General features: G+C 39.8%; 1 protein-coding gene across 4 annotated transcripts in view; it reads right to left on the reverse strand.

The window, feature by feature from the left end:
• Positions 1 to 13,367, reverse strand: part of fgd (faciogenital dysplasia) — a 61,353-nt gene that overhangs the window by 24,729 nt on the left and 23,257 nt on the right. Inside the window, exon 1 of one of the 4 annotated variants that reach the window (XM_036212789.1) lies at positions 689 to 798. The exons of 2 other annotated variants lie outside the window; for them this stretch is intronic. The gene's annotated coding sequence lies outside the window, so the exon portion shown is untranslated. Of the gene's footprint in view, positions 1 to 468; positions 665 to 688; positions 799 to 13,367 lie in introns of those variants that run through there. One more of the 4 variants, XM_024293505.2, reaches the window with a different exon arrangement.

The following is a 13,367-nucleotide window of genomic DNA, read 5'->3' on the forward strand; positions in this document are numbered from 1 at the left end:
AAAAAAAAAAAAAAAAGCCCCTGAGTAACTATGGTTTTTGATACTTATTTGAATGATCTAAAAATAGTTCATAATTAGTGATAAAACCAGACCGAAAGGAAAAAAACACGTCAAAGTGTTTAACAACTCCCTAGAGAAGAGCACTTTGACCCAAGACTGGCCGCAGTTTCTCCTGGGAAAAGCAAACATAGAAGAAGAAAGCATAGAGGCTGATACCTATGGAAACACTGTGTAACCATGGTTACGAGGGAGCACCAGCTGACCCTCATATTAAGCTGCTTTTCACAACAGCAACTTGATGACACAGCAGAGAAAGTAGCTGACACAGTTTTAGAATTAAAATATTCACACAAAGAAGGTGCAGCAGTGCAGCACCAAACTGGTTCTCTGGTGAAACGAACCGACAAACAGATTCAATCTTTTAAATCTGAATCTTATTTAAAAAAAGAAACTTAAAAGTTCATTTACCTTTCCCCCAATCGTCACGCTTCACTGTCCCAAAGTCAAGACAATCGCACGGACAGAGAAATCTGCCGAAAAATCAAAGAAATCCTGCTCTCCCAGTTTTCCAGACCGGCCTCAGAGGTGCACAAAACAAACGCGCACGCCCTGAACTCCACTTCAAAGCAGCATTGTGTCCGACCACACATTCACCTCTCCGTTCCCACAGACTGCTCAGCCGGCTCACCTGCCAAACTCGATCCAGGTAACACCCTCCGGGACCTAAGTGACAAGACTGTGTGTCACGGAGCTGCGGCCGTCCCCGCACAGCCCTGCGGCCAGCCTATGAAAGTGAACTTTGAACGTGACGCACGGCGACTCAAAGGAAAACTTAAGCACTAACAAAAGCTGAGGCAAAGTGTTTGCCCTCTAAAGAGACGACAGCTCGAGAATGAATAATCGGAGAGATTAGAAACATGATAGCGTTGACACAATGAGACATTTCTAAAGAGTTTATGAACATTTTTTGCTGTAAACAAAGGAAACAAGCACCCAAATAAACCCTTGAAATTGTGTTTCCATGACAACTTTTCCTCCAGGAAAACGGAGGATCCCTGTACCAAATAATCTTGTATTTTACATGTTAACTCAAGGCCATGCTGATTCCCTCTTCATAAAACACATCACCCACAGAGCTCTGTCAAGGTTTGGAGTCGTACCTGAAAGACGGCATTTCTAAGAACAGTGCACGTCTGCTGGCTGCCCCGTCGACACAAACCGTCAGATACTTGAAAGACATTTTGTAAACAGAGAAGCTCAGCCCGGACATTTTAATTGTCGGCTGGGAGATACTTTAATAGATGACAAATCTGAGGAATGCAGCTCTGACATAAAAACAAATTCCACAAGTCTGTTGATGTGCTGCATCAACTATAAATAACTCCAGAGTAGAATCTAATTTCTTACTCCATTAAAAAACGATTCATCCAAACCCAATCCTAATATCCAGACATGAACAAGACACGGCACAAGTGAAACCAAATCTTGTTTGATTTACCAAGGAAATCAAGCAATTTTGCAGGATTTTTTTAAGCCAAAATGTGTTTTTATAGATCAAATTTGGAGCAACTTTTCAGGATCCAAATCAGCAAGAAGTTTTCTAGCTTTAGGCTCCAAGACCTCAGAGCTGAAAATGTTACATAAACTTTGATTCCCTTTCAGTGACACAAAAGAAAAAAATGTTTTCATAGTTATAATTAGAAACACTAGATAGAAGATCAAGACCATAAGAAATGAACACATTCCTTCATGGAGGTTTGATCAGATTGTGTGATTGTTTTTAACGTCTTTTGTAGTATTTTTATGATGATGGAGGAGAGATTTAAAGAAAACATAAATTAAAACAGTGTGTTTCTTCATTCAAATCATTGTAAATCAGGAGCAGATTAACTCCTGAGCTGGCATCTGGCTCAAAACGTCTGGATAGTTCAGATATTGCTCGCCATTTTTGTAGCACCGGTAATATTAGGTTGTGGGGCGCTGTAAGATAGCGGGGGAGAGCATGTAAACAGGAATAATGGGACATGAATGCAGGCTTACTTCCTGCCAAAAGTCCCGCCCACAAGTCTGACAACTCTATCCTGTCAACAGCTCGGCAAACAGATGGATTGATAGAACAACCAACAACTCAGACACAAATTTCTGATGAACTCCTGCCGCTCTGCTGAAACTTTTCTTTTCCTTTCGGCTTTTCCTTTCAGGGGTCGCCACAGCGAATCAGTTTGCTCCCTCTGTTGAAACTTTTTTGATTTGGGTTAAAAACGGCATAATCGTAATAAAAAACTCCTTTGAAAACAGATCAAAAGATGATTAGAGTGGGACTTTAAGGTTGACAGAAGCAAACAAGCATTTTATTCTAGCGATTTTTTTATTTCTTGACACTTCGATTGTAATATTCTGACTTTATTGGACGTTTTTCTGGATTTTTACAAATGGAAACTTCAGATTATTTTAATAATCTTTTTTTTTAATGCTGCTGTTGCACTGCAATGATTTAGGATTTTATATTTTTAGATTGTGGGGTTTATTTTCTGATTCCATTCAATTTTATTTCTTGCACTTGTTAATCTGTCCTGCCTGTATTAATGAAGGTTGAATAAATTTAATTAAGTAATTCAGAGATATTGTTCAAAGAGTATAAAAAGCACATTTGTAAAATGTGCTAAATTAAAACTAAATTAATTAACTTACAGTTGTGTGCTCACCAGTAAAGTTAAAATATCTCATAAATCTGCGTACATCAATCCAGTCAATGAGATTGTTAAAAAGGGACGGGACCTCTGCAAGCATTAGACTGTTTTATTGGGCCTATTCTTATCCTGAGGCTGTATATTTATTAGTGTACAAAGTGAAACATGTCGAGCACGTTAAGAGTGTGATGATCGTCTCGTAAGTACATTTCACCCACTTTAAACAGAGTCCTATAGCTGTGAATCAACATTCAAAGCTCCTTATTGGCAGCTTTTAAAAGGCGTTTGGAAATCCACACACTCAGCTACCCATCAGTCAGTCCTGAGCTGACCCCTGAGCGGTCATTTATCACCCATCATCCCTTGAGCACCGAGCTCTCATCCGAGTGTGTCAAGAAGACAGATCACTGAGGCTCAGCGCAGTCCTCACTCAGACAATCAGGTTTCTACAAGCACAACGCACAGCAGGGGGGATTCATTTGACATCTGCATTCAGATACCGTCACACTACTGACCCGCCATCTTCCCGCCGCCAGACGACGATATATTCCTGTCTCTTCATTTTGAACCATAATCAACTGTTTTTATCAAAGTATTTCTCTCAAACTGCAGATTTTTTTATCCATTTAACAACATAATAAATCCTACATTCAAAACAATGCAACAGGGAGAGAATAAAGCTGACCCACTTTATTATTTATAGCTCTTTTTCACATGAAACAACAAAGTCTAAATCCTCCCACCATTTCGCCTAAAATTATTGCACTCTTCCTCTGTTTTGACCTATATTTATTTCAGCTATAAATCTGTTAATATGCAGAAATATTGAAATCAGTAGAGAAATATGAACATATTATTAAAGGAAGCAGGCAGACAATGAAATAAATGATGTAAAATATGCATAAATTATTTTGAGATGTAGCACAAAATGATGTTTTCTGTAATAGAAAAGAAAGACTCAAATATTTGTCGATATTTGATGATATTTATTCATCTTCTGCTTTCTGCAAAGGATGTCAAATCTTTTAAAATATGCAAATATGTGAGTCATAAACTGTTATCAGCAGCAAACGGTATTCATGAGTGGATCAGTAATCTGTGCTTGCCATCAAATAAAACCGTCTGCATGTTGCTACCCAAATACCAAACACTGAGGTTCCAGTGAAATGTTTCCCTGAAGATTTTATCTGAGTGTAAATATTTTTGTAACATCCTAGACTCTACCTTTTTTTCTTTAATGAGCATTCACTGGCAGAAGATGCAGCTACAATGCTCTTTTCTTTATTTTGTTTCCACTCTTTTCACTGGTTGCTACAACATTTACAGCCTTAAAACCAAGACTGGTGTTTTATTTAAAACGTATCGAATATCGATGAATTTTGATATTTAATGTTGAATATCACAATGATGAATTGGGATATAATGAACTCATTATTGCATGTTTAGAAATTACAAAATCAATAAACTTGCTTATTTTAATACAATATTTTAGCTTATTTAAATGTAAATCTTGAGTAAATGTACTTTTCATGTTAAAAAAATCATGTTCAGACATTTAGTGTTTTTTTTTTGTTTGTTTGTTTTTTATAAACTTTCAGAGTTAATGTTTTGTTTCTCAAGATATAGACCAAACAAAAACAATCTTGGATGTAGTATTATTTTTTTTTTTAATATTTTTTCTATGATATAGCTTGTTTCTTACCAGTACAGTGCAGTTTGTCTACAGTACCACATGCAATGAACCAGTGTTCCCCTACATTCTGGGAAAACATCAGGTATATCTTCATTATATTTGTTGAGATCTACTGGTGTCACGTACACACGCCAAGAAACAATTTGGATGAAGATAGCCTGATGTTTCCCTGGCGTGACGTTTTCTCGTTGGCGACTGTGAGACCTGGAGGGGGGTCATCTTGTTAGGTCTCTGTGTAATTCAGGCCAGTGGGCACAGCAGGCGCAATCACATATCTCCCTTGCTAAGTGGGAAGATTTGAGCGGCTTCCACAGATTAGTGCAAAGAGATTTTGGGGATCGTGGTGGTGGTGGGGAGGAGTCAGGCAGTAAACAACACATAAGAAATGCAACGGACTGAGAAAAATGGGGCAGCGATTTCAGATCTAAAAAAAAAAGATGTCAGTAATGAGCCGAAAATGCTTTGAGCTCCTGCGCTGATACACTGGAAGGGTCAGTGGGAGGAGAAAGTTAACCATGAACTAAACTAAATCAAGTTCCTCTTAAATCTCTTTAAGTAGGCCTTCACAAACGTAGACTCCTTCCATGGCAACAGTGATAGATTTACACTGTCAGACGAGTCAAAACAAAAAGCAATTTAAAAACAACCTTTACTTCAAGTACAAGCCCTGATAAAGGTGAGCTACAGTGCGTGAAATAAATAAGGCAGTGAGTGCAGGAGGAAGAAAAAACATTTACAGTTACGTAATAAACATGTGAGCAGGTCATACGTCAGCTTTCATTTGCCAGACACTGATATGTCCTTGGTAGAGGGTCATAAGAAAAGCCGAGGGAGAGATATGACCCATTTAGTGACCTTTTCCCTCCAGGATGACTCAAGGTCTGTTTTATCAGCACCTAGCTACACAAAAAGTACTCATACGGCAACAATCCGAGCCTACTGGCACAATATATCTCAAGGAAATGACTAATGGAGGGAGGAGTGATAACATTTATTATTTTTCCTGAATGGCTTAAATCCTCCTCAACCACAAGAGAAGGCGGAGTGGTGTGGCATGAAGCGGAGCTGAAATGGAAACAGCCACAGATTTGCAATTAGGACATGCACAAAAACAAGGCAGTTCACAAACCTGCCCTGTGCAGATGACTGCCTAAAGTGTCCCAGAAACCACTAAAGCCTTATTGAAGCCTGCTGCAACAAGGCTCAATGGCGGCTCTTTACTGTGTAACAGAAAAACCCAACTGTTGAGCCACAATTAGGGCAAAGCTGAGCAGCAGAGCCAGTCTTTTCCTCATCTGCTGCAGGAAAAAAGGTCTTTCCATTTTCCACAGGTAGTTGAAGAGGGGGGAGCACAACCCAGGTTAACCAAATGACTTAGAGGCACCCTAAACCCTAAAATAAGCAACTTCTAGTAGCGTTGGACATTTTACGGCCCATATAAGCAAAAATCAGGTTGATGTCACTGAAAGTCTGTGATGAAAAGTGCGCTTTTGGTGTTTTCAGCACGTTCTTGTAGCATTTTTCTGATCATGGAGGACATATATAGAAAATTCAGCTCAAAAGTGCAGTCCTGAGTATTTCTTTATTCAAATGGTTGGGAATTGTTCAATCAAAAATAGGCTAAGTGGGCCACAAGCCAACTGGATCCACGTATGTGTTTGTTTTCTCGTCTGAGCTGGCCATAAAATTGCTCGCCATTTCTTTTTGCCCTACTCATGTTGGGTTTGGGTTGTGAGGAGCTGTTAGCTAGTGGGGGAGTACATAAACCGACAGCCTCTAGCAACGTGAGGGGAAGGGGGGCGGGGTTGCTCTAATTTCCAATTAAACTATGCAGAAACTGTCCTAGTAGATACCACTGATTTACTAAAAAACAACATATTCATGATTAAAAGACCACTGGGAACATTTTTTAAGATAAATCAAATAATGATCGGAGTCCGACTTTAAACGTATGGAGGTATTGATTATTTTATCACATATCAACAGATTGTCGATCCTTGTGAGGAGGAGCAGGCTAAAACTGCTTTAGTGGGCAGCTGCATGATTGATTATACAAAGTCTACTGACATCTGCATGCATATCAGCTTCCACACACAAAGACCGGTCTGTTTCAAAGCCAAGGCTCTCCAAACCATGTGCACAACTGACCACAAAAACTTCTCTGACACTTAACTTCTATCAACATTGTAACCATCACCCTGTGATCTGCCAGCATTTTACAGCAGGCTGCAAAGTGCTCCGCCGCCGCTGCCTCGGAAAAAACACATTAGGCTGCTCTCTGAAAACATGGCCGACCGAAGCGTTTGCCTTCCCAAATAAAACGCCACCCACAACAGACTGAACACTTCACAGGCAACCAAAACATGCCTCACTTGGCCGCAGAATTACACCTCTGGAAAAGTAAATGTTGGCACCAGTAGAGCAAGGGAAGGAAGCAAGTGAACAAATCTGGTATTTCTACAACATGTTCTTAAAATAGAGCAAAAACTAAAAAAGAAAACAACATTTAAACTAAATAAATAGCATAATTTGAAGTGTGAATGCTGTGAGCTGAATGTGGCTGCTAAAGATGCTAATGCTGATAGCTGACAATACTGAAACTGATAACTAAAATAAAAAAGCTAAATTAGCCAAAAAACTGAAAAAATGTCAAATTTTCCCAAAACAGCTAGCATAATACTAAAATATTAGCTAAACTCTAAATTTGCCAAAAACTGGAAAATGTATAATTTTGTAATAATAGCAAGCAAAATACTAAAATATTAGCTAAACTCCAAATTTGCCTAAGAAACTGGAAATATGTCTAAATTACCAAAAAAACAGTTAGCACATTGCAAAAATGAAAGCTAAATTCCAAATTACCATAAAAGAATAGTAGTTGAGCATTTAAAAGTTTGAATGGTGTCTGTAGCTGAAATTATATGCGAAAGTTCACAAATTTCAAAGTACACAAAGTATTTGAAGGATTTGAGCAATTTCTCATCCATTTTCTACGGGGCATATTTTGCTCAAAATTAAAAAACAATAACATTTTGATACCAAAATTTTGCTGAAAATGGGATTGAGGTTTTACGTGCCGAAAAACATACGGAAAGGAGCAGAAGAACCACTTTACAGTGAATGTTGTAAAGCTAAAGTTAGTGAGTCAAAATTATCAGAAAAATATATTTTTTAAAATAGATCAATATCAATATAAAAAATATGACAGATTGTTTATAAAACATAAAAATGTGGTCATTACTGCTGTCAGAAAAGCTAAAAAAAGAAGAAATTCAAGGTTTTACAGATGACACTGCACTGTATATAGTAGAGATGAACCCATTATTTTCACTCAGCAGATCTAACAAACATCTTCTTCCAACCCCCCTTATGAAAAATTAAATCAAGGCTAATATATAGCGTTTTTCATTATGGAAAAAAAATTGAAAACACTTGACCATAATCTAGTGCAAAATAAAGATTCTTTTCATTTCAGCTTTTCATTATGGCGTACATATACACCAGTCACGTTTCTGTGGCTGTATCACCTGACACAGCCTCTTTTCTCAAGGCTGGATGGTAGTGAAGCTGGAAGGACGCCCACCCCTCCACCCCGCATCTGTTTCAGGCAGGACGGAAGTCAGCATGTGGATAGGAGTGCCTGCAAAACTGCTGACAGTCAAAAAGAGTCCCAGGGTGGGCCAGCCCTGCCTAGTGCAGGTCAAAGTGATGCCCATTCCAGTCTGGTCTGGTCCAGAAAGGGCGAGTGTGGATGTGACGGGGCTGGGTTGATGAAATAAAACTTTGACAGCGAGGAACAGGACTGCTGCTCCACCGCGCTGATGCCCACTGGACTCCTACCAACATACACAGAGTGAACGAAAGGTCACGTCCTCTCAGGATCCACACTTCTTTTTGACGTCAGAATCCTTTTTGAAAATGTCACTCGGCTTCAACTCCAGCAATAAATGTCTCCTAAAAAAATCCATTCCCGGTCAGCCCTGTCTGAAATTGCCAGGTTTGTGATAAATCACTCATACTTCGAGAGATGTCTTGATTAGAAATAAGTCGACTGCAATCTTTATCAAGCTGAGATTGGTGGAAGAAAAAATGAGTCAAGAGAGTGAGAAAACTGCCAAAAGACATGGAAGTACACTCACAGACAAATTGCTGTTCAAGAAGAGGCAGATTATAGAAGCCAGGTGTACAGTAGACAGACTAATGAAGGCTCCTGTTTCCTCTCTAATGACTCCAGTATTTTTTCTTACAGCGGAACACTGCAGAGTCCACTTAGAGCAACATTTATGTTCTCACACTGGAGCCAGACAGGCTGCCAGGAACAAGTACTAGCAGTCCAGGAAAAGAAGCTGGTGTCAGGATTGCAGCGTGACCTTCACACAAATGGTGGTTAGATATCCAGATGACAGTTTTTATTCATTCTGTCTTTTGTAATCAGTTCAAACACATGGATAGATTTTTGAGGTTCTGATCTGTGATTTTAGGAAACGGAGGCTCGTTTTGTGGACCAAACACGTCCCAAGTTTGGAAAGTTTTGGAGCTCAGCAGCAGCTGCTGCTCCAGTTTCCGTGCAGCTCAAAGTAGGTTGTTGTGCCGTCTTTCACATAACCATTGGCAGAATCATCGCTGTTGCTGAGATGATTCAGAAAAGCTCCAGGGAACACGGTCGCCTGCAGCAGGCAGCGCGGCCCACCTGTCATCTGTCACCTCTGTTCATTTTGGCCCCAGGGGGGGGTTGGCTCTGCGGCTACAAACGATCAAAGGGGGCCCCCTGTTTAAAAGCAACTATAACTCCTGCTCCTTGTTCTATAAGTCAACATAATTTGAGAAAAAGTGCTGTTATTTACCAATTAGATTGATCACATTCGAGAATGATATAAAAGTTGAAGAATCCTCCTGGAGTTTATGTGTCTGCTGCTCAGAGACACACGTCTGAGGAGCAAAACTTGAAATTCACCATTTATGGTCGCTTGCCTCAAGCAGCACCATGTGTGCACAGGTAGTGACCTTCCAGTTTATGGGGAGACACTAAACTCCCTTCAGCTCGTGAGTTAGCAGAGATTAAATGACCGGCTAAAACGTTTGCCTCGAGCAAAAACAAAAACTACTCTGGAAAACTGTCAGTAAATTTGACAAAAGGAAAGATCACATTTGTTAGACACTCTGGAAGGCACTCGTACTTTTCCCATCAGCAGGACACAACTACAAAGTCTGCTTCAGCATCCACGCCGAAGCTTTTGAAGTGTGATTTTACAACAGGAGGCCCCAATTAAAGGCGAATAGTTCATCATTTTGGGGGCTGCATGGAAAAAAATTAAATAAAATAAAGCAAATATTGGTTCTGCTTGAAGCTGGCAGAAAAGGCAAACACTTCTTGCAAATGTGTGGGGTTTTTTGTTCCCTGTTCCTCCCAAATGATGTCAGAGTCTCGTTCAAAGACAACAGGCATGCTTCAGTGGAGACAAGAGAGCACCTAACGCTTTCCGACTGACTACCCAGATCAAATGGAGAAGTAAAAGGCCGATGAAAGGGCACACATAAAACTTGGATAGCAGAAATATTTGGTTCTCAAGTGGTAAACCTGGACCCAAAAACTCATCAGATTTTAAGCAACTATCCCTACTGGGTTGTAGAATTTGTCTTTGACCTGTAGGCTTATTTAACAGGGAGGTTTCTGTCCATGAGTGTCTTCTAACCACCATCAACAACTTAATTCCTCATGGTTTAGGCAACAAATGAAGGAAAAAACTTTATGGAGCTCAGATCTACAGTATAAAGGAAAATGACTCTAATGAAGCCTCTATTATTGGGAAGAAAACCTTTTAAGGAAATGCAATAGACCAAACCAAAATAGAGCTTAAAGGGAAAACACTGACAAAATATTTTCCACTACCTACTGAAGTTTTCACCTCAATGTTTAAAGACAACATTATATGCATTAAGGACCAACGTGCAATTATATGAACCATTTCAGGTTCCATGACCTGGTAGCTGGGTTTCTGTTTGACTTGTTGCAAACATTGTTTTAAATGATAAAAGAGAAATTAGCAATTCAACTAGACTGCAAAGTCTTAGCACAAAAGACAACCTTAGGAGCTATGGGGCACCAGCAGTGCAAGCTACTAGAGATGGAAGAAACCCAAAAAATCTACCAACAAACTTATTTTCAATCACATTTTTTGAATATAAAATGCTTGAACAAAGACATCAAGAAGTCAGGAAAAAACTCATGCAAACTGGGAAATAATAAGCTTTTCTTGACTTTTAACTAAACGTTTCACCTGTTAGATGTCGCAGGGAAGTGATTTGTTTACTTATGGTGAATAACTGCTTGTTTTAGACCCCACTGTTTAAATTTCTCCTTCCAGTACACTCCAACTCCCCCACAAAGGCTTCATTGCTCTTTTTTAATGGCAGAAATGCCTGCAAACATTGTTTCAGTAAGACTTATCTGATTGGACCGGAGCTCCACATGAGCAACTCAAGCCTCTCTGACATTTCCAGCCTTAACCAAGTAACGCAGCAGCACAGCAGAAAGGTTGAGGAATGTGATGTGTCCTAGGTGATGAATGTTCTTTCAACACAGCGGAGCTGCTGCCCTTGTACTTTCAGACCCAGCCCTGTATTAAATAGTTGCGGACACTGTGGGCTACAGGCATCCTTTTTCTGGCTTTCGCTAAAAGTAAACCTGCCCAGACACAGGAAAATGGGTGGAATATGACTAACTACTTTTTCCACATGGCCCCGGGGTTCTCGGTCTCCTGTCTTTCACACAAGGTTACTGTGTGAGTCTCTGTGGCCTTAAGAACCGGCTGTTTCTACATGACAGCCTGTCCAGAAACATCAGCTTGTGCTTTCTCTGGCTTGTCTGGCATGACTACTCCTTTTTGTTGAGACTACAAGTCATTTTCGTTTCAAATCTATTAGCCTTTTTTCTGTCAAAAACGGCTGACTTCTACGTTAAGCTATGGTTACACTGCCTTTGGCAACACGCATTCAAGTGGCGACTTCCAATGAAAATGGTATTTAGATGCGCATTTCAGGTTTCCGCATTCAAAACTCTCACATTCACGAGCCACTACACAAGCTTCTATGACTGTTTTTAGCTCTATGTCCAGCCATTGAGGTGCCTCAACTTTGACCAATCAGGGACTCAGATGTGGAAGTCACAAAGGGATGATGTTTCCTTTAACTCACGGAAGTGCCAATTAGTTGAAAATTGATCACAAAGGAGAAATTAATAATTACTGTTTGTTGCAGCCAGTTTGAGACCCCTGTGATACAGTCTTTTGAGTTTCGCAGGGGTCTCAAACTGGTTGCCCCTAAGTTGATATTTTGCAGCCCTGCCTTAATATAAAAGTTCAATGTCTACTAAGCAATATCTTCTGCATGTGGGCACTTCTTGGTTTTTGCTTTGTGATGTTTCAGTGTACTTTATGCTTAAAACTTTGCATTTGCTTTTGTCGTTGGATCTGATTGACAGTAAAGTCCTTAGCAACAGTTGCTAGTTTCATTAGCTCCTGTTGTTTCCCAGGACACACAGAAGGTATTGCTTAGCAGTACATAAACATTAACAAATTCTTAATAAACTTGTTCAGCAAACATAGACAATGGACCAAAGACATAGACACTGGACGCAAAAAAAATTCAGCGGCCCCAAGGTAAATTGAGCTGGAGAACCTCGATGTATCGGAATAGAGCTGGGAAAGAAAAAGCCTGGAGCAAAATCCGTTAGATTTGCACTGATTCGATATTTCACACCAAGCCTCTTCCAACTGTAGGTGACAAGCTGCTAAAAAGTAAAAAAAAATAAAAAATAAAAGATAAAGAAGCCCCTCCTTGCTTGTACAGTGTGAACACCATGAGTTCCAGATTGCATTGTTTTTACAATACTTCACATTAAATATAAGCTAATTAATCTAAAAAACTGCTGATGTCACCCAAAACAGTTGCAAACAAACACATTTATGGGTGTCAAATTGTTCCGATAAGACATATATTTCCTTTAGCTTGTTGGATCTGGGCTGTATGTTGAAATCCTGTAACCACAACAACACTACTGAGAGTCTAAGAGGATAAGAGCACTTTTAAGCCATAAGAACTTGTCATGATCCCCCCCGGTTCAACACCAGCATGCACCTGCAGTTTACCGTAGGATGTAGAAGCCAGACGCGGAGGCTGCTTAGCTCAGCACCATCCCATTGATCTGGGTCAAAAAGGTTTGATTACACCGAGCCTCAGACGGTGTCTGCCACACATTCGGCTTTAGCTCACACAGCTGCTCCCGTTGTCACGGAAACTCTCAGGATCCCATCACCTTAGGACAACTCCCAACTAAACAGGACCTCAGCAAAGTATAATAAATAAAACGCCTAAAACAATGCATACAAACACTAATAAACAAGACACAAATAAGCAACTGTCAAGTCGGGTAAGCTTTAAATCATCTGTTATGGTCACCGTTTCAGTGATGTCATGCTCTGATGCTGGTCCACACCGCCTCACTTACTGAGCCCAGAGCGACTGGAAGTTGTGAAATTTAAATTTAGGAATAAAAGCAGATTTTTTTTTAGTCAAAGAGAGCTTTCAAGGTGACAAATCATGTTATGCAGTTCAAAGAGCCAAAGGGTTCATTCAGCTCTCACTGGGAATTACCCGCTTCAATGACGACGAAGAAGAGACGCAAACAAACAAGAACTAAGGGTGAAGCTTATTTATATTTCCCCCCGAAAGGCAGCTTAAAATTGCCCCCATTGTGCTCTCTCAATAAAACATGCAGCCATGTATATTTAAAATCACTATGAAAACAGACAGCTTTAAGCTTTTCTATTGAAAAATATGATGCTTAGCCAGAAACAAAACACTTTATTATGCAGCTTTGATTGTTAAAACGGGTGAAAATGGATAAAAACACTCATATTAAATATTAGATAGGCAAAAATATGGAGTGCAAAGATGGTGAAGAAGCAACCATAACTCACCAGTCT

Source organism: Oryzias melastigma, linkage group LG7, assembly GCF_002922805.2.
Source record: "Oryzias melastigma strain HK-1 linkage group LG7, ASM292280v2, whole genome shotgun sequence".
Taxonomy (NCBI): Eukaryota; Metazoa; Chordata; class Actinopteri; order Beloniformes; family Adrianichthyidae; genus Oryzias; species Oryzias melastigma.